This window comes from Saimiri boliviensis, chromosome 8 (assembly GCF_048565385.1).
Source record: "Saimiri boliviensis isolate mSaiBol1 chromosome 8, mSaiBol1.pri, whole genome shotgun sequence".
NCBI lineage: Eukaryota > Metazoa > Chordata > Mammalia > Primates > Cebidae > Saimiri > Saimiri boliviensis.
Genome location: NC_133456.1, coordinates 125687740 through 125708773, shown reverse-complemented (window position 1 = coordinate 125708773; position 21034 = coordinate 125687740).

The window sequence follows — 21034 nt, the reverse complement described above, 5'->3', positions numbered from 1 at the left end:
CCTGTCTTGGCTATAAGAAGAGTCTGGGATGCTCAAAGGTGGCATGATGAAAAAGCCCTAAATATTCAGTATTTATTGAGTATCTGCTCCGTGCCAGACACGATGCTTACTGCCAAGAGTACAATGGTAAAACCAGACGTGGCCCCTGTCCTCAGGGGATGCGGTGTCAGACAAGTCCCCATGAGGTGTGAATGGTAGACAAAGGACAGACATAGTTTCAGCGAATGTTTTGGGAAGCTTGAAAAACGGGCATCTCGCCAGCAGGGAGGCATCGCTTTCCCTAAACAGAAAGGTCTTCAGAACAATGTGCCATCTTCCAATCCATTCTACAGATTGCCTGCCAAGGGCGGCCTTTGACACGGAGTGAAAGCACTGTTACTTAGGTCGGAAAGAGAGACCAGTTACCTAGGGTATATTCTAGTGTCCTTTAATGACTTTGCTTTGGAAATGAGCAGAAGATTCCCATCAATCTTTTGAACTTCTGGGTTTAATTGAAATATGATTTGCTTTTGCCGTGCAAATGATTGTACTGCTTTATAATCGTTGCAGGTAGAATGTGGAGAAAAGTATTCCCCATTATCATGTAAATCCTATATTTGAATATTTCAATGTCACCGTTTTTTCCCCCTGCCCCTTAAATTTCTTTTCTTTCAGGACTGCGGGAGACAGTAGGTTCTGCGATCACCAATTGAACCTTTTTTGGAAACTTTAGGTTAATAAATCGAACATTTGCAGAAAGCTGCCTTTCGAGATTCAATTCTTATTATGTGTCTGTGCTGACGGAAGGCGAGAAACCTAAGCTGGCAGCTGGTGCTGCTGACAGCGGGGCCCCAGGCGAGGGACACGTGGGAGAAACCAAGGCAGCAACACTGGTGATCAGAGGCAGCCCACTTCCCTGAGTCGGTTTGCGTTTCAAATTGCCTGTTACGAATTCAGAGATGGTTCGACCAAGGCAGACTGGGGGATGGAGAAAGAATAACTGCTGTTCTCAACAGAAATCATTCCTGGAAGTGGGGGCAGATGGATGGCTAGGTGGAGAAATGGATGACTAAGTGTGTGTCTCCTAAATGGACAGGCTGCCCTACGTCTCTATTAATGTCTGATGGGCTGGTCATCTTGTTTGGATTTATGAGAGAGTAAGTTCAGGTAGGGAGCGGATTAAGAACGAGGGCTGCTTTAGAAAACAAAAGGCATGGACTTTTAAAGTCACTTTTTTTTTTTCTTTGCAGAGGTACACAGCCCAGATCTGATGTCGAAAGCATTGGGTAGCTTTTGCAAAGCATTTTGCGATATGGAAACCATCAGGAGTCCATGCCGGCTCCAGTGTGACTGACAGCTCCATCACTGTTTTTTGCTGAGCAGAATGCAGGTGATATGTTGGTCCATGGGGCTGTGTTCCAAGATAGTCTGCATAAACCTAAGCATTTCTTAAAAGTCCATTAGACAGTCAGGGTCAGCGTATCAGCCATGAGGCTAGGTTAAACAATAGTGACGAGCAACTCTTGCTCGTCTTGTGTTTTAAAAAAAAACACAAGGTGTACTTCCTATCCATGCATTTGATCATTTTCTTTACTGCATTTTCCTCTCTCCAGGACCCAGTATAAAACAATCACCAGCTTAAAAAAAAAAAAAAAAGTTGCCGGTTATAGGGGCAAAAGGAAAGAAGAGAGGGTAGCAAGTTGAATCCTGACTCTTGCCGCTTCCATCTGAAAGGGGAGCATCAGGACACCCACTTTCTTCACTGGCCAGAGCCACACCCCACTTTAGGAGGGCAAGCAATTGCAATGCTACAGTCCTTAGAAGAAAAATCCAGATAGCACTAATGACTTCCACAGCTATAAATAATGCAGATCGGCAACTCTGGACAGCCAGTGGAGATGATGGCGTAATTCCAGACAGCATTTTCTAATTTCTCCTAAGTGAGTGAGTGACTGATGCCTGTGTATATGCGCAAGTAAAGAGCTAAAGTTGATATAGGTAACCCCAACGACAGCAAAAAAAAAAAAAAAATGCCCTTCTCCGTCCCCATCCCTCCAGTAAACCTCTTACGCATCCAGATGCTTAACCACAATAGAACTGTTTAATTTATGTTCTAAGAACCCCGCTGCCAGCCTGAATATGAGCTGTGGACAGCTTCTAGATACGACTGCACAGCTTTCTAAGCTAGAGAGATGGCAAGAAGAATTGAACTGTCTTATTTCAGGAGGTGGAAAGGCAGCTGTCCACTTAGGACAGCAGGAAGCATGGTGGTGTGGTGAGAAACGGAAGCCTTTTCTGGTGGGAAAGCAATTCCCACCCTCTGCCCTCTGGGCTTCTAATATTATGTAGTGATTTTATGTGTCGTGGAAAGACCTCAGGGAAATGAGCATATTTCTTCACTCTTCACCCAGAGGATAATCCTTAAGAAGAGAGTGATCATTTTTAATACATCTTCCCAGATCTACCAATCTTTTGCATGATGATTGCTTTATTGAGATTGCAAACTGTTCTTGCATAAGGGCAGACACGTCAGCTGCAGCCTCCCATGCAGCCAGGAAGAAATTGACGGTCTGCACTTCCTTGGGTTAGCTTCCCATTAATTAAAGCTTCTCACAGAACTGTCCTCTTCCTTTGGTTATTCACATGGATTTTTGTGAATCACGCTATTTACAAATAAGGCTACATCTAAATGCCATGCTTACATCTGACTGTCCAAATCCAGGCCTATATTTAATTGCTGGCTGCAGTAAAAGAGAGAATTCGTGGGCAGAGACAGCAAGAGTAATGAAACGGAAGATATCTACAATTCAGTTTCCTATAAAATAACTTCAAGAGCCGTATCAACTTCCTTTTGCTAACTGAGGGTTCTGGAAGCCAAATGTCTGAAATGGATGAACTATGAATTTGCCTGTGTTCCTTACCCATTTCCTCAAATTCAAGCTTTTACTTTCAGAATGCCAACAAGAGCAGCCCATCTTGCACAAAATCTGAGATTCCTTACTTGGGTTGGTGATGATGGGGGAACATAGCAGCATGAAACTAAAAAATCATTTTGAAACATCAGAATTTTTTTTTTGATCCCTCAGTCAGATGTTTTTATGGCTCATGACCAAGACTACTTGAATGCATGTATCACTTTACCCACACAATTTTTGCTTAAAAAGGGAACATACTTGCGTACTGCTTATATCCAATTTTAATGGTTGTTCATTAAACATGTTTCGGTGTGATGAATGTCAATTTCAAATATACACGAATCAACCCCAACTGCCTCTCCGCTAATTTGAAAAATATTTGGATAACCTAAACTGTTCACACTAATGAAAACTTCAAGACAATTTTATGTGACCACGTTCACAAATTTGTCAGCAAACTTGAAGTCATGGTTATGTGGCATTTGTTCCGCATGGTGAACCCTTGTAAATATATAAATATAGAAAGGATTGCAGATCTGTTTTGACTTTATCATTGCATCTCTGCTACCCAGTGGGGTATGCAGCCCCCTCAAGATATGCTTGAACCAGGTATACACCGCTTGGTTCAAGCAGTTGTTCAACAAACATTTGTTGACTTGCTGGTTGGCAGATTGGAAAAGATGACTTTTCAACCATCAGGAAGGCATTTTGGATGTTCTTGGGTAGGTCGACAGAGAAGCTGACTTAAGAATAAACTACCCAGCAACTGGTGACTCTGGGATGGATGGAAGAAGGGAAAAAAAGAGAGACAGAGATAGATAAAATGGGGGTGGGGGGGATCAAGGAAAGGAAAGAACGAATTATCTTAGAGGATGTGTGTAAGGGTTATTGCCGAGTTTAAAATGAGGAAACTGAGGCCAGTATGAGAACAATTAAATTTCAATTTATTCAGCTCCCTGGTGAGGTTCTATGGTCTAGAGAGGCGGACCAGAGAAGTCATGCGGACTTCCCGAGGCTTAGGGCTTTTATAGTGAGCGAGGAGGAGCAGGGTGTTCTGATTGGTTATGGGGGAACGGGACCTGGATGGGGCAAACTGCTATTGGTTGCAAGTTTCGTGGGCTTTCAGGGCAAGCTGCTACTGGGCAGGTTTGGGCGGGCCTCCTTTTAAATTTTGGTGCGCTAGGTGCCCAGTGCAGAGACTGGTGCCAGGGGCGGAGTGGGTGATGTAAGTTTCCGCGCCGAGATGGGTGGGTGTGTCCGAGCTCCTGGTGAGGCAAATGGCCTTACAATGTGTATCTCTACAGATGGCCTTAGGTGTCACCCTGCCATGCGCTGCCCACAGCCTAGCCTTGGACTAGAGCCCTGGCCCCTCCAACGCTCTGAACCCTGGCCTGGGACATCAGAGTTCTCCACACTCGGCTTTCCCATTGCTCATTAACTTACCATAACTAAGACAGATTTCGATGTCAGCATTGCCAACAGTGTATTTGTGAAATTCATCCGTTAAATGGGGTCGTTTTTTGAGAGTGTAAGTTGGTGGAGGACATCAGGTACAATCTTGGATTTCCCAGGAATATTGGGAGATAGAGTAACCCTATGAACAGCCCATTCTGTTAGCAGGTAATTTGGCTTTAACGCCAATGTATGCATGCATAGGACCAATAGATGTGTGGCATTATATACTATTAAAAATTTTGGATGATTAAATTTTTAATTTTTTACTTCTTTCCTTGAGATCCTGTATATGTACAGTAGAGAGATTTCTTTCTCAACACCCCAGAGTTCAAAACACTGTCCCCCTTTTCTCTTATCTTCCTTTTCCCCTTTTATTTTGTATTAGGAAATATTATGTACCCATTTTTCCTCCTCACTAGATTTTATGTATTATTTGAGGGTAAAACCCACATCTTTTAAACAAATCTTTAAATCCGTTAGCAGTACTAATGAGAATGTGATTTTAATAAACATGAAACACAGAAAGACAAATCTAAGAAAGCAGTGATTTGGGAAGAAGAAATCTTATTTACATTGACCTTAAGGGGGAAGAAAGTCATTTTGAAATGATTTCTTTTTTGATGAACCTTTGAAAGCCAATTTTTGTTAAACGAGTTTACATCTAAATTTTAGTCTTTTGATAGTTAACTCAAGGGTCTTTTATCTATGCTTAATGTCACTGGCTGTATCCTGCCATCGATCTCAGGAAAAAACTCCCTTTGGCAGTCAATGGGGAGTTCTATGTAAAAATCAATGGCAGGATATGGCCTGTAAGAATAGTGGTTACTGTAAGCTTTCAGCTGTGAGGCCACCATAATGTGACTTCAGGGCAACCCTTTAAGACCATGTTAAAAAAAAACAATAATAAAAAAAAAATTGCCATTCTTTAGAAGGCGGAGAAAATGGGAGGAAGGAAATAGCCTATGTTTGTGTGGGATAATCTATCATGTTCCCACAGTTTAGCAATAGCCTTGCATTGTCTTTTCACAAGTCTCAAAGAAAAATTCACGGAAAATAAATAAATGCCTGTAAAAAAGTCTCTGAATGCAAAATAAGTGTGTATTACCATACAGAATAACGTAAATCAGCTCATTTAAGTGGAACCAACTGCTCCTTCCTCATTTATACAGTAGCCTGTGGCTCACATTTATATATTCTGGTTGTAAGGGTGAAAGCGACATATCAAGAAGGTGAAATACTGAGATGCCAGTCATGCTTAATATTAAAGACCTTAGGTCTTCCAGGGAGTAAAAGTATCTGCAAAACATATTCTAAAATAATTCTAAATTCCAGAATACTTTGAGGAACAATGTGAACTGTATGGAGCAGGGGCGTTCAGTCTTTTGGCTTCCCTGGGTCACATGAGAAGAATTGTCTCAGGCCAGACATAAGATAGCTAACACTAACGATAGCTGATGAGCTAAAAAAACAATCGCAAAGGGGTGGACGCGGTGGCTCAGGCCTGTAATCCCAGCGCTTCGGGAGGCCGAGGCAGGCAGGTGATCATTTTAGGTCAGGAGTTCAAGACCAGCCTGACCAACATGGTGAAACCCCGTCTCTACTAAAAATGAGAAAGTTAGGTGGGTGTGGTGGCACATGCCTGTAGTTCCAGCTACTCAGAGGCTGAGGCAGCGGAATCACTAGAACCTGGCAGGTGGAAGTTGAGGTGAGTCAAGATGGCACCACAGCACTCCTGCCTGGGTGATAGAGCAAGACTCCGTTTCAAAAAAAAAAAAAAAAAAAAATCCACAAAGAAATCTCATTATGTTTTAAGAAAGTTTGCAAATTTGTGTTGGGCTGCATTCAGAGCCATCTTGGGACCGCAGGTTGGAACAGCTTGGCATAGAGTGAGATATTGCAAACTTTCCATTTCTGTTTGGCTATTTGGATAAAAAATTGTCTCCCTAGATGCATACAGTCTTGTACAGGGTATAACAATTATTACTGGCCACAGTGAGATGTTTCCACTTGCACCACATAATGAGGGACTCTTCCTGGGTCCACAAGGGGAGGAGTTTCAAAGGCAGGGATTTCTCTGCCCCACCCCTTCCTCTGGGAATGTAAAGTTCTCTGTCTAGGTATGCCGGCAGGCTAGGTGGAAAAATCTAGGTGGGCGTCTTTGTCCAAAAAGCCCCCAAAGCTCTGGGAGGAGGGGGCAATGTTGTGGACCAAGCAGACCATCTGGTATCACAGTCAAAGATCAGTCACTCCAGAGGAAGTTTGTAAGAACTCCTCTCATTGGGTGAGAACGTGAATGGGGAGGGAATCACTCAAGGGTTAAGAGCCCCGTTGCTCCCTCCCTATAGGGACTCCTTCTCTGGATCCCCTCCCTCGGAAGCATGCGAGCTGTTTCTCCTTCTCTCGCTCTCTCTCTCTGCCTAATAAATTGCTCTCTGCAAAACTCTTTGGGTCCAGGATATTTATTTGAATGGTAAGCTCACCGTGCCTCCAGGGCCCCTTTCCCCATTCTTCCAGGTAAGAGAGGCCAAGGATCACATCAGAATGGGGAGGGAGCTGAGTAGGCAACCCCGCCCTGGTTACAATAGGAGCCACTCAGATCATGCTCTCAGGGTACTTCTGGACATAAAGACGTGGGTGTGATCAGGCCATGGTTGCACAGTGTCCTGTCACTCTCAGGGGCGGGCAGTCAGCATGGCCATTGCATTGCCAGCACCACACGTACCAGGAAGAACAGGTCCCAGTAACACCAGGACCTAAGAGACTTGGAGGGATGAGGCCTCTGCCTTTGCATGCTTGGGTTCAATTCTCCAGGCCGGCAGCTATCCCCTGCTCTCTGCCCCGATGCATTATAAACAATGGCCTCAATTCTCTTTTCACACTTCATGTATAACTGTATTCTATTGTGTCCAGGTAAAAGTGACCTTATGGTTCTCCTTAGGTAACATGGCCATTCCTATGGTTCAAGGCCTAAAAATTGAGGCCCAATATGATGTGTATCTTGACATCTCAGAAAACCAGAAGGGTCTCAAATGGCTCTGGCCAAATACATCTCCTTGTGATGGGGCCACGTACAGTTCCTGTTTATCCCTGAGTCCTGGGTTTCAGTTCTCTGCCAACCTAAGAAATTAGCCAAACAAGCCAATCCCATCCTCTCACTGGGAACATGGGTCACCCTACCCTCTTCCTACTACAAAGCCTGCTTCTCATGGACCCCTGCTTCTTCACGGGTCCCCCGGGCAACTTCCCTGTGTTGCTGTTGGTATGCTGTGGTCTCCTCGCCAGGCTGTGCTTATACGTGACTAAGAAACTGCTGTCAGTCTCACCTGAGCAGGGTCAGGTGGCATGTGTTTGGCCTGTAAACCTAGTGTAGAAATCCTCCCTCACCAGTGAAGTGAAGAGGAGGTGATGAAAACAAATTCCTAAAAGGTAGGTTAGGAATGGGTGCAGTGGCTCATGTCTGTAATCCCACCACTTTGGGAGGCCAAGGAGGGTGGATGATGAGGTCAGCAGTTCAAAACCAGCCTAGTCAAGATGGTGAAACCCTATCTCAACTAAAAATACAAAAATTAGCCAGGCATGGTGGTGGGAGCCTGTAATCCCAGCTACTTGGGAGACCGAAGCAGAGAATTGCTTGAACCCAGGAGGTGAAGTTTGCAGTGAGCCAAGATTGCACCACCACACTCCAGCCTGTGTGACACAGTGAGACTCCATCTCGAAAAAAAAAAAAAGGTAGGTTGAATTGAGAAGTGGTACCGTGTACCCCGACACATCACTATCTTAATTAAAATGTAAATAGTAGAGCATGAACATTTTTAAAGAAGAAGCTAATCTTACTGTGAGTTGTGTTTATAAAGGAGACATGAGGTCGGGTGCAGTGGTATATGCCTGTAATCTCAGCACTTTGGGAGGCTGAGGCAGGCAGGTGGTCACACTTGAGGTCAGGAGTTTGAGACCAACTGGTCAACATGGTGAAACCTCGTCTCTACTAAAAATAAAACAATTAGCTGGGCGGGGTGATGCACACCTGTAATCCCACCTACTCAGGAGGGTGAGGCAGGAAAATCGCTTGAATCTGGGAGGTGGAGGTTGCAGTGAGCTGAGATCGTGCCATTGCACTCTAGCCTGGGCAACAGAGTGAGACGCAGTTTCAAAAATAAATAAATAAATAAATAAAAAGGAGACATACGTTTCAAAGATCTCAAATGGATAATGCAGAGGAGTATGGCTTGAGTTGCAGGGCCCGTGAGAAAAATGGTAGAAAGATGTTGGAATTAAAGAAATCACAAAAGGAGAGCAGGGTAAGGATAAGGCAGGAGGTAAGAATAATCTCAAAAGGACAGCAGAAGAAATAAAAGTTGGAGTGACTGCGTTTGCAGCGTGGAAGAAATGGGGTTTGGAGAATTCTGCTGGAATGCAGAGATTTTGTCAGGAGCCAGATAAAATCTCTGGGACTTAGAGGACATTAGACAAGTGGCATTGGGTGGTAAATGTCTCAGAAGAAGACACGAAAAATGTGAGAATGATCAGAACTTCCTAGAGACTTGTTGAATGGCTTTGACCAAAATGCTCATAATGATAATGAGATCCAGGCTGAGGTGGTCTCAGATGGAGATGAGGAACTTGTTGGGAACTAGAGCGAAGGTGACTCATTATGTTTTAGCAAAGAGACTGGTGGACTTTTGTCTCTGCCTAGAGATTTGTGGAACTTTGAACTTGAGAGAGATGATTTAGGGTATCTGGAGGAAGACATTTCTAAGCAGCAAAGCATTCAAGAGGTGATTTGGGTGCTGTTAAAGACATTCAGTTTTAAAAAGGAAGCTGAGCATAAAAGTTTGGAAAATTTGCAGCCTGACAATGCAATAGAAAAGAAAATCCCATTTTCTGAGGACAAATTCAAGACGACTGCAGAAACTTGTATAAGTAATGAAAAGCCTAATGTTAATCCACAAGACAATGGGGAAAATGTCTCCAGGGCATGTCAGAGCCCTTTGCAGCAGTCTCTCCTATCACAGGCCCAGAAGTTTAGGAGGAAAAAATGGTTTCGTGTGCCAGGCCTAGGGTCCTCATTCTGTGTGTAGTCCAGGGACTTGGTACCCTGTGTCCAAGCTACTCTAGCCACGACTAAAAGGAGCCAAGGCACAGCTCAGGCCGTGGTTTCAGAGGGTGGAAGCCCCAAGCCTTGGCAGCTCCCATGTGGTGTTGAGCCTTTGGGTGCACGGAAGTCAAGAATTAAGGCTTGGGAACCTCTGCCTAGATTTCAGAGAATGTATGGAAATGCCTGGATGTCCAGGCAGAAGTTTGCTGCAGGGGTAAGTGTCTCATGGAGAACCTCTGCTGGGGCAGTGTGGAGAGAAATGTGGGGTCAGAGCCCCCACACAGAGTCTCTACTGGGGCACTGCCTAGTGGAGCTGTGAGAAGAGGTCCACTGTCCTCCAGACCCCAGAATGGTAGATACACCAACAGCTTGCACTGTGAGCCTGGAGAAGCCACAGATGCTCAATGCCAGCCTGTGAAGGCAGCCAGAAGGAAGGCTGTACCCTGCAAAGCCACAGGAGGAGAGCTGGCCAAGACCATGGAACCCATCTCTCACAGCAGAGTGACCTGGATGTGAGACATAGAGGCAAAGGAGATGATTTTGGGGCTTCAAGATTTGACTACTGTGCTGGACTTTGGACTTGCATGGGGCTTGTAGCCCTTTGTTTTGGCCAATTTCTTTCATTTGGAATGGCTGTATTTATCCAATGCCTGTACCTCCATTGTATCTAGGAAGTAACTAACTTACTTTTGATTTTACAGGCTCATAGGTGGAAGGGAACTGTCTTGTCTCAGATGAGATGTTGGACTGTGGACTTTTGAGTTAATGCTGGAATGAGTTAAGATTTTGGAGAATTATTGGGAGGGTGTGGTCAATTTTGAAATGTGAGGATATGAAATTTGGGAGGGGCCAGGGGCTGTGTCCCCACCCAAATCTCATCTTGAATTGTGACACCCACAGTTCCCATGTGTTGTGGGAGGAACCTGGTGGGAGGTGATTTAATTATGGGGGCAGGTCTTTCCTGCTCTGTTCCCATGATAGTGAATGAGTCTCATGAGATCTGATGGTTTTAAAAGCAGGAGTTTCTCTATGCAAGCTCTCTCTTTGGCTCTGCCTTCCATGTAAGATGTGACTTGCTCCTCCCTGCCTCCTGCCATGATTGTGAGGCCTCCCCAACTATGTGGCATGGTAGGTCCATTAAACCTCCTTTTCTTCCCAGTCTCAGGTGTGTTTTTATCAGCAGCGTGAAAACAAGTTAATAGATTCAGCACCTAAAGCCAGCATGACAGCCATCAGACCATTTTCTTCAATTGCTTGGGTACTGATTGGATCAGTCTCCTTCAGGTGTGGTCACACTTCCAGGAAGGAATGTGTACCAGAGAATTTGAACTGCAGACCTAGGTTACTGGAGTTTTAATTTTATTTACTAGACAAGTAATGTAGATAAACTTTGACAGTGAGCTTTACTTAATTATATACTCTTAGTACCAGGAACAAAAAGCCACATGAAGAAATAACACAAATTAAAGATGAGATAAAATGTTAAGAAAACATGGGAGAATGTGGTGATAAAAGGCATGATAATCTTTGGAGCCAAGCAGACAGGACTCAGGGTCTCCCACTTGTGGTCTGCGCCTTTCAAGCCTCAGTTTCTACAACTGTGAGGCAAACACAGTAACGCCTTCTTCCCAGGCTTGTGGTGAGGATCAAACTGGATCAGCCTGTGCCTGGAGAGTAGTGAAAAGTATTCAACAAAGGCAGCTACAAATACATGAGGCTGGATAGGGTCTGGTGGAATCATGTTTACTTTGCCCTTGTGTACAAATAGATGCTCAGAATACATATGTACTACAAATAGTACTATTTGTAGTACATATGTATTCTGAGCATCTATTTGTACACAGATAGATACAAATACAACACAGATTGTATTGTTGCCCAGGCTGGAGTGAAGTGGTGCAACCTTGGCTCACTGCAACCTTTGCCTCCTGCGTTCAATTGATTCTTGTGCCTCAGCCCCCCAAGTAGCTGTGACTGCAAGTGTATGCCACCATGCCTGGCTAATTTTTGTATTTCTAGTAGAGACAGAGTTTCACCATGTTGACCAGGCTGGTCTTGAACTCCTGACCTCCAGTAATCCACCTGCCCCAGCCTCCCAAAGTGCTGGGATTACAGGCATGAGCCACCACATCCAGCCCATATTTTTACATTTTAACTTGAGAAAACACATGCTTTGCAAAGTCCTGCTTAGACTACAAACCTCAATTTAATGCTTATATAATTTGGAAACTCACCTGACCACTTATTTTTAATTTATTGTTAATAAAATATAATGATAACAATAAAGATCTAATGACCGTACACACCCAACCCAATCTAGGGGGCAGGCCCCACCCATACCATTCTATTTCATGTATTTAAAGCAGCAGCGCATAGGAATTTCTCAAGGGATTGTAGCTGTTACAGTTGTAGCTGCTATTTAGAATTTGATGATTTCCTTTTATGATTGTATTATATGAATGATGTGAAGAAATAAAACCTTCGTCCATTATGACATAAAATGTGTTTTTCCTTTTCTCACTTAAAGACCAACTGAATTTTTGTTCTGGGTGAATTTGACCAGAGGGGTGTGGTAATAACTTCAGTCCTTTAGGAAGCTCGCTTCTGAAATTCTGTTGGTGTCAAGTACACAGACAAAGGCAAATGGGTTTTGCAGATTAATTTGTTATAATAAAGAGTGCTCTCATCTAGTTAAAATGATGATGTTTTCACACTGGTACTTTAAGATACAATTGCCGATTCCATTTTATGCCTCGTATATTGTTTGTTACTTTAGTTTACTACTTAAATGAATGGTGCTGTGTTTATATAAGCCCATAACTCCTCCTTTTCAAACACTGTTTTTGTAAGGCAGTACGCGAGAGGTTTTCTAGAGCAAATTATAACCTAAGGCTGTCTTTATGATGCTGCCATCTCCAACCCTTTGGGGGAACAGGGGGGTGTACATAAATAAATAAGTACATGCTGACAAATATTCAAATAAAAGTAAAATGTTCAGTTTTAAAATGAGTATTTTCCGCATGATCTCCCTTATAAGTGGGAGCTAAGCGTTGGGTACACACACAAACGATGGGAACACTGGATACTGGGGATTCCAAAAGGGGGAGGAAGGGACGAGCAAGGGCTGGAAAACTCCCTTTTGGGTTCTACATTCCCTACTTGGGAGGCAGGATCATTAGAACCCAAATCTCAGCATCACACAATATACTTGAGTAACAAACCCGCACATGTGCCCTCTGAATCTAAATAAAATAATATTTGGGCACAGTGGCTCACACCGTAATCCCAGCAGTTTGGGAGGCTGAGTGGGGAGAATCTCTCAGGAATTCGAGACAAGCCTTGGCAACATGAAACCCCATCTCGACAAAAAAATGCAAAAATTAGCTGGATGTGGTGGTTCACACCTGTAGTCCTAGCTACTTGGGAGGCTGAGGTAAGAAGATGGCTTGAGGCTGGGCACAGTGGCTCATGCCTGTGATCCTGACAACATTTTGGGAGGCTGAGGTGGGTGGATCACCTGAGGTCAGGAGTTTGAGACCAGCCAAGCCAACATGGCAAAACCCTTGTCTCTACTAAAAATACAAAAGTTAGCTGGGTGTGGTAGTTGGTGCCTCTAATCCCAGCTACTCAGGAGGCTGAGGCAGAAGAATTGCTTGAACCCAAGAGGCAGAGGTTGCAGTGAGCTGAGATACTGCCATTGCACTCCAGCCTGGGTGACAAGAGTGAAACTCCATCTCAAAATAAATAAATAAATAAATAAGAAGAAGATGGCTTGAGTCCAGGAGTTCAAGACTAGCCTGGGCAACAGAGTCAGACACCTTCTCTACAAAATAAAATAAAATAAAAAATTAACCAGGCATGGTGGTGCATACCTATAGTCCCAGAAACTCAGGAGACTGAGGTAGGGAGATCACTTGAGCCCAGAAAATTGAGGCTGCAGTGAGCCATGGTCCTGCCACTGCACACCAGCCTGGGCAACAGAGCAAAACCTTGTCTCAAAAAATAAATTATATTACATTATAAAAAATAAAAATAGACCAGGCATGATGGTTCATGCCTGTAATCTCAGCCTTTTGGGAGATTGAAGCAGGCAGATCACTTGAGGCCAGGGGTTTAAGACCAGCCTGGCCAACACAGTGAAACCCTATCTCTACCAAAAAATAAAAAAATTAGCTGGGTGACGTGGCATGTGCCTGTAGTTCCAGTTGCTTGGGAGGCTGGGGCAGGAAAATTGCTTGAACCTGGGAGGCAGAGGTTGCAGTGAGCCAAGAACACAAAACTTCACTCCAGCCCGGGTGACAGAGTGAGACCCTGTCTTAAGAAATAAAGTAAAATAAAATAAAAACAAAACCAAAAACTAAAATGAGTATTTTATCTATATGAAGCTGATGTGGTTTGGCTGGGTCCCCACCCAACTCTCACCTTAAATTATAATAATCCCCATGTGTCAAGGGTGGGAGCAGATGGAGATAATTGAATCCTGGGGGAAATTTCCCCCATACTGTTCTTGTGGTAGTAAATAAGTATCACGAGATCTGATGGTTTTATAAAGGAGAGTTCCCCTGCACACGCCCGCTTGTCTGCTGCCATGTAAGACGTGACTTTGCTCCTCATTTGGCTTCCATCATGATTGTGAAGCCTCCCCAGCCATGTGGACGTGTGAGTTCATTAAACCTGTTTCCTTTATAAATTACCCAGTTTCAGGCATATTTTTATTAGCAGCATATTTTTTCTGTCTTTGAATATGTGAGGTGTTTAGAGTCACATATAGACAGAGTCTGAGCTGACTGAGTAACTGAGTATTTTCTCCTTTTAATCTGAATCTGGAAAATGAGCCAAACCTATGTGCTGCAAGCAGCAGCCTTGTATATGAACGTAGCTGTGCGCTGTTGTTTTTCTGCCCAGTGATTGTTCTCTGTTATTACAGAGTTCTGCATAATTTCTCTTTCAGGGAAATTGACTCTCTTGCCTTCCAGAGGCTGTGAGGGCTTCCTGGAGGCACAGAGATTCTTATCTGTCTCCTGTGGCCAGTTTAGCAATAGACAAAACCAGTAAAGACTTTTCTCTCACAATGGATGTAGGCAAATGTCACTGTGTTTCAAACCACAATACTTACACACACACACACACACACACACACAGATTGAGAGAGAGAGAGAGAGAGACAGAGACAGAGAGAGAGAGAAAGAGAGAGAGAGAGAGAGATTCAGGGTCTCTGATTCCTTTAAGAATGGGAGAGAAATTTGAGGTAACTGATGAAATCAAAAGATGGTTCTAAATGTTCAGGATGGTTATAACAATAATAGCTGCCATCTATTGGGTGATTTCCAGGACTACTTTTTCGTATGTGTTATTTTTTCATAGCATTTTTTCCTATGAGAAATGACAACAAATGAATTACGTTTTGTAAATGATAAAACTGAGACTCCAAGAGATTTAATCATTTGTCTAGGCTCACACAGCAGAAGAATGGCAGAGTCAAAGATAGACACTAGGACCTGTCAGATTGCAAGTCCACTTGAGTCACTGTGTTTTTCTACTGTGTTCTCATGGAATCCTGACACTTTTCAAAGATGAACTGTAGTCCTCCTGGAGGTGAATTTACATCTGGCAGTTTACAGCATTTTCTCTGTAACCATCTCCGCTTTGCTAACAAAAAGCAGGGGAAGTTGCCCCCTTCTCCTGTGGGGGTTTCCAACGCATTCACTGAAGGTGTGTATCCCACCTCCTGAAAGTCATTTCCATCAGAAGGTTTTGTTGACCTTTGTTCTCTTCCAATTACCAAAAAATAATTGCCCCAAAATATCAAACTATTTTTTAGCCCTTTGAAATTACACATGACCCCCCCCATCATCTTACCTAGAGTTTTGATAAAGCTCTCCTGAATTGAGGGATCTTATCCCTACAAACCCACAATTTATACTGCTCAAGGTACGTAGGTTTAAATTAACATGATGTAAGTTACAATTTCTAAAAATATATTTTTTTCAGAGACAGGAGCTTGCTCTGTCACCCAGGCTGGAGTGTAGTTGCATGATCTTGGCTCACTGCAGCCTCCAGCTCCCGGGCTCAAGTGATCCTCCCATCTCAGCCTCCTAAGTAGCTGGGACTACTGCCATGTGCCACCACATCCTGCTACTTTTTTTTTTTTTTTTTTTTTTTTGTAGGGATGGCAGTCTCACTGTGCTGCCCAGGCTGGTCTGAAACTCCTTATTTCAAGCGAACTTCCCACCTCGGTCTCCCTAAGTTCTGTGATTATAGGCATGAACCACTGCACTGGACATATCATTGATTAAAAGAAGTTTCTTCCCCTTCACACTAGCATTGGTTACAGAGGATTTTGAATCTGAGCCTTGAAAGCCAGCCAGCTACATTTCAAAGTGATAAAGAAAATGAAGATTCATGAGTTTGCATCTAGTGCCATTACCAGAAAAACAAAGCATGTGTTCTCTTTACAGTGAATTTAAGGCTGGCCCTACTTGGAGGTTATCTGTATTATGCAGTTTGAGGGACTACCCAGAGGCTGCATGGGACAGAGTTGCTGTACAACACTAGGGGGCGCCACTCCCATTTATGTTGCACTGCGCACAATATGCACAACTGTATACATCAGTCTTGTTTACACTAGCATTAGCTCCAGCTCAGGCTTCGGAGAGAGCCTGCTTCTGTCCATTATGATGAAGATATTCCTCCGGTTTGATAGGAGTGTATTATCCAAGAGCAAATTCCTGAGTAGTGGAAATTGGGAAGAAATTGGCTTTGCTTTGAAGGGGGTCAAATCTTGTGGAGACAGCAGACCTAAATCAGGTTCCATGTCAGAGCATCTTGGGCCAGCAAGGGCTAGAACAAGACAGCTAGGACCTGGAAGGAGAAGTAGAAGTGAGACGGAAGAGTTCCCTTGACCCCTTCTTGCAACAGGGGTGTGGTTCCCTCACCCAGCCAGCCGCCATCTCACTCAAAGCCCTTTCCAGAGGGGGAGCATGCAGATCAGCTGGTGCCATGGCTGGGGCCAGTGCTTTGGGGCTCCAGCCCCACAGCAGCATCTAGGGGTGTGTTAACAATCAATTCTCTTTAGCAGTTGCTGTCTCTGGATGGCTAAGTATTAACCAGCTCAGTGGAGAGTCAGGGTAACAGCCTTTTACCCCCTACCCTCTTAGTACCTGGACTCTTTTTGGGCATCCAGGAAGAATCAGGTGACATGAATGGTTTGAAAGGTGATGAATGTGGAGGATTTCATTAAGCAGTGGAAGTGACTCTCAGCAGAAGGGGAGCTGGAAAGGGGATAGTGTGGAAAGAAGGTGATCTTTCCCTGAAGCCTGGATGTCTCTGGTGGGCTCCTTTCTGAAGTTGTGCCAACTGAAGTAAAGCCTCGTCTAGCCATAGTCTCCAGTGTTCAGTTGTTTCTTGTTCTCTTGAAATTCAACTGCTTGTCTCTCTGCTAGCTGAGGTCTGGGGTTTATATGGACACAGGATAAGGGGGTGGGGCAGGCCAAAAAAGTAATATTTTGGTGGGCTTTGCCAGGGAACTGCCCTATTCTACCCAGTATTTCCCTGCCTCCTGTCCATATCAGAAGGAGGATGAAGAACATACTTGCCAGGATAAAACTTCCTTCCTTCAGAATTCAGCCTGGCTCCCTGTGAGTCAGCCACGCCCTGCTTGTGCTTCTCGGCACCTCCAAAGGACTGCACCTCATTAGAACTCTTTCGATGGCACGCTGTTAAGGAGAGACGACAAGTTCCAAAAACTGGAAAGGGAAAGTCTTCCTGGCTTTAGACGTCTATGAAATGGAAATTATTAAAATCTTTCTGGGGTACCTCCTGTGAGACAGGTCGGGGTGGGGAGACATAACTAAAAGTGACAGAGTCTTAGTATCTGTGGGAGAACTTTACAGGTCCTTGACAGCTTCCATCAATGCCCACACAGTCCATTTTTTCTCTCTCTCTTTTTTGTTTTTGAGACGAAGTTTTGCTCTTTTTGACTAGGCTGGAGTGCATTGGCTTGATCTCGGCTCACTGCAACCTCCACCTCCTGGGTTCAAACAATTTTCCTGCCTCAGCCTCCTGGGTAGCTGGAATCACAGACATGCACCACCACAGCCAGCTAATTTTGTATTTTTTAGTAGAGACAGGGTTTCTCCATGTTGATCAGGCTGATCTTGAACTCCCAACCTCAGGTGATCTGCTCACCGCAGCCTCCCAAAGTGTTAGGATTACAGGCGTGAGCCACTGCTCCTGGCCCAGTCCATTCTCTTATTCATTGTTATCCATAAGTCTCTGGGATTGGTGTGGGCTGACCTTCTCTGTAACTCACAGTGAGGCAGCCAGGCACCTTTATGCTTTCCTGTGGGACATAGCCTTTCCTGAATGGAACTATTCTGGGGTTCACCAGAGACTGTGATTGCTAAGAACTGGCTGGTCCACAAGGAACCCAGGGTGAGGGCAGACACAGGCCTGTCTCTGTGCTGATTTGAGACTCCTGGCCATTGTATACTACATTAGGAAAGCCAATTATTCATCTAGATTATTTTATCTTCTCTAGCATTTTATATGGCCTGTAATGTTTACTGTTTTTCTTGTTGATTTGTTTTTGTTTTGAGATGGAGTTTTTTGAGGCTGGAGTGCAATGCTGTAATCTCAGTTCACTATAACCTCTGCCTCCAGGTTCAAGTGATTCTCCAGCCTCAGCCTCCCAAGTAGCTGGGATTATAGGCATGCGCCACCACGCCTGGCTAATTTTTGTATTTTTAGTAGAGAGGGAGTTTCACCATGTTGGTCAGGCTCGTCTCAAATTCCTGACTTCATGTGATCCACCTGGCTCAGCCTCCCAAAGTGCTGGGATTATAGGTGTGAGCTACTGTGCCCAGATGTACCACTGGTTTTATTATTTGTTTGTTTTTTGAGACAGCATCTCTCTCTGCAGCCCAGGCTGGAGTGCAGTGGCACAGTCTTGGCTCAGTGCAACCTCCCTCTCCCAGGTTCAAGTGATTCTCCAGCATCAGCCTCCCAAGTAGCTGAGACTACAAGCCAATGCCACCATGCCTGCCTAATTTTTATATTTTTAGTAGAAATGAGGTTTTACCATGTTGGCCAGGCTGGTCTTGAACTCCTGACCTCAAGTAATCCATCTGCCTCAGCCTCCCTAAGAGTTGGGATTACAGGAGTGAGCCACGGTGCCTGACCTACCATTGGTTTTAATCTTTATATATGAAAAAAATGATTGCAGGCTATGACGACTTTTATATTTTATGTATCAGGCCCCAATAAAATAATTAAGGTACTTTTTTTTTTTTAAGTGACTCAAGTGATCTAGATGTCAGAACATTTCAGAATCAGAATCAAGGGAAGAAAGGTCAACCTTTTCGAAGTAGAAATGAAATTATTATCAAAAGCAATTAATGTTGATTATAACGTTCTGGCTAGAGGCAGACAGATGTAAAGGATATACAAACTGGTCTATAAACCAGAGGAAGAGCATGAGTTCAGTGTGCTGAATAGTGAGAACAGGAACCACCTGCCCTCATGCTGTCTGTGGTCCACATTAGTTTGAGTTTAATATTCATTCCCTTGTATTCATTAGCCTAACTTTACTATTTCAAGAGACTCTTGTCCTGTCAAGTAACTTGTTTGTTCACTATGGGAACAACTGACAAGAACTATCAGTTCTTCAAAAGAAGCATAAATGGTTTTTAGACAGACTGTTTAATCCCTTTACCTAAAATTCCTCCTCTTGTTCTTCCCACCAAGTCCTAATCTCTGGAATCCCGATCATTACTCAATTCTATCTAAGCATCCCCCGGGACTGTTCCTCATTGAAAGACCCACCGTAAGCCCAGATGGATCCAGAATATACCATGGTGCAAAGTCTTTTTTTCTGAACTTCCTCTGTCTCTCTAAAAGCAGATGTTCCCAAAAAGACTTCAACTGCATAAATCCCCTCCCTAGGAGTTTCACAACCAGATGACAGTGACACCTGTCAGTGACAATAGTGGTCAGCACTGGGATAAGACATTGTCACAAAACAATCATGTCTTTTCTCCTAAGGGCCCATGTTTTTTTCCTAAAAGTCACGTGTTTTCTTATAAGCATCCCTTCTTCCCTTCCCCTTCGCCTTTAAGATTGTATATAAGCCCCCAATTCTAACCACATTGACTCACCATTTTCTGTGAACTCCCTCATATGTAGATGAATAAAAATCTGTCTTTTCTCTTGCTATTCTGGTTTTTGTTAGTTTATTTTTATTATTTATTTATTTATTTATTTATTTATTTATTTATTATTATTTTTGAGAGGAGTCTCACTCTGTCACCAGGCTGGAGTGCAGTGGTGCGATCTCGGCTCACAGCAATCTCCACCTCCCAGGTTCAAGCGATTCTCCTGCCTCAGCCTCCTGAGTAGCTGGGACTACAGGCGTGTGCCTCCAAAACTAGCTAATTTTTGTACTTTTGTTGGAGACAGGGTTTCACCATGTTGGCCAGAATGGTCTCAATCTCTTGACCTTGTGATCTACCCGCTTCAGCCTCCCAAAGTGTTGGGATTATAGGTGCGAGCCACCGTGCTTAGCCATTGATTGATTGATTGATTGATTGATTAAGACTTGAGTCTGGCTCTGTTGCCCAGGCTGGAATGCAGTGGTGCGGGTCTTGGCTCACTGCAACCTCTGCCTCCCTGGTTCAAGTGATTCTTGTGCCTCAGCCTCCTGAGTAGCTGGGACTACAGGCATGTGCCATCATGCCTGGCTAATTTTTGTATTTCTGGTAGAGATGGAGTTTCACCATGTTGGCTAGGCTGGTCTTGGTCTCCTGACCTCAAGGAATCCACCCACCTCGGCCTCTCAAAGTGCTGGGATTACAGGCGTGAGCCACCATGACTGGTCTGTTTCTTTTAAGTTTAATTTGCATGCCCCCAAACATAAACCTAAGAGAGTGGGGAAAAGTTTTTCCTCCCTGACAAACCAAACTTCAGAATCTTGAGAAAATCCAAATGTGCCCTTCTCAATCCAAGATGCTACCAAAACTCTTTGAAGATAGTGTTCTCCACTCACTGTGGGAGCAAAAAAATTTCCTAGCAATATGGTGCTGGGGTTATTTGGAGAGACAGCACCTGACACTGCATTTCAAAAAGTGATGAGAAACCTCTTCTTATATAATAAAAGGCTCCCACTCAGTTGGAATAGTACTGCCCTACTGGAAATCACAGAAAAACTCCTTGTAGTCAAGAGACAATTCTTGAAAATACTTGAAACAGATTTCTTCACGAAGTAAAGAAGGTTAATTTGTGATAACTGAAAACTATTGGAGGTTGAGTGTATCGATGGAAAGCTGTAGAATTCCTCATTAGATCCCAATTAGAGATGGAGTTACTGTGCTTTGATTTTTAAGGCACTAAATGCCCTGTAAGATATTAATTCTACTATTAAACAATTAATTTTAAGACTGAATATAGCTCGTCCCTCACAAACTCGGATCACAACAGATCAGCTGAACTGCATTCATGAAACACTTGTGAGTACAGTGGAGTTCATTAAATAATTTGCCATATCTCCACTGGCTGCTCCATCTGCTTTTCTGAATACTAATCGTGTGGCACATAA